The sequence below is a fragment of the Sardina pilchardus genome, chromosome 2 (assembly GCF_963854185.1).
Source record: "Sardina pilchardus chromosome 2, fSarPil1.1, whole genome shotgun sequence".
Classification (NCBI taxonomy): domain Eukaryota; kingdom Metazoa; phylum Chordata; class Actinopteri; order Clupeiformes; family Clupeidae; genus Sardina; species Sardina pilchardus.
Genome location: NC_084995.1, coordinates 31,928,566 through 31,930,070, shown reverse-complemented (window position 1 = coordinate 31,930,070; position 1,505 = coordinate 31,928,566).

Here is a 1,505-nt window from a genome sequence, read left to right as displayed (position 1 = left end):
GCCTCATTTTCACTTTTGTCATTGTCTCATGCAATAAGGGACAACACAGACAAGAGCTAAGTGAATAGACCCCTATCTTTTCACTGTTTATGGATTTTACAAGGACAGCCATATTTGATATGCTGGTACTTTTCAATAGTTGCCCACACTAAACCAGGTTTGGCCAAAAAGAATGTATTGCCCTTTTTTCTCTGCGCATTCTTGGTTAATACTGTGTTGATGCTAGACAGCCTCAGACCTTGACATCATTGCTCCTCTTATTGAAGCGCCATTGGGGTTAATACTGTGTCTAGAAACAAAGATGTCAGTTGCTTTGATTCATAGGGCATTTTGTATTGAATATGCATTATGTAAGCCAGAGAGGTGTTCCAGTTTAAATCACTCTGACACACGGAGCACAATAATATCTTTTCCTAATAACCTCTCACGCATGAGGTTTTTGGATCCTAAACCCCTCTCTAGTTGTGCGCTCTCTGTGTGGGATGATGAACTCCTTTATATGTCACATGCTTAATTTTATGTTCAGTTGCCTGGATACAAGGGCTGGTTTAGCTTCTTGGGAGGGAGGGAACATTTGGCCTTTTCATCACATTAGCATTTAAGATATGACTCCAGCCGTCCAAACTCCCCTCACACTGGTCACAGCATGCAAGTCAACTCCAAATAAATGTGTCATCGATTCCACCTCTTGGTCAGTGTGATATAGATTCATAAATGTATTTGGAAGGGGAAAATGATTATATATATATATTTATATATATATATGCCATTGAAAGATGACAGGAAGAGAACAACATGAGGCACTCTTCCTGTTCGCTATGATGTTAGTTGAGCGTCACAGTTGCTAATCTGTGAGCACTTCAGCTGTGTCGCAAATTGAACTCTTAGTACTGAGCGGAATTAAATGGTATTGTTTCGATATGTCAGCTTTCACAGAACCGCATTTACCACACAATCACCTGTTTAGTCATGTTTGGTACACGCAGATGTGCAAATGTGTATTTTTAATGACTTTGTACAAGGTATCACCCTAGGGATGGGCGATATTAGAACCATATTGCGGTACTTCATGATATTCTTGGTGATTACGATATAGATTAAAATAATAGTTCTATCCACCAATGTTTTCTTAGCCACAAGTCAAGTCAGCTCATAGTCGTGTGGGCTGTGCAAATATAAAAAAATAAATCTTATAGTTTCACACTTTCAATCAAGATTGTTGTAATTGTACATGTGAACTGCCTACCTTACAGCACATATGAACATGTAATCAATTTTACCTTTAATATTGCGATATTTCAAATGGTCAATTCTACCGGGATATCAACAACGATATGGCTGATCCGCTCTAACAAACCACTGTGGCTGCTATCTCCAGCACAACTCCAGGAAGTGACAAACAAGATTTCAATGTAATATGCCATTTTAAAAAAAAGAAATAGCCAAACAGCAAAAAGATAATGTACAAAATAGAAAAAGGCAGATTCCTAAAAGAGATCCAACCA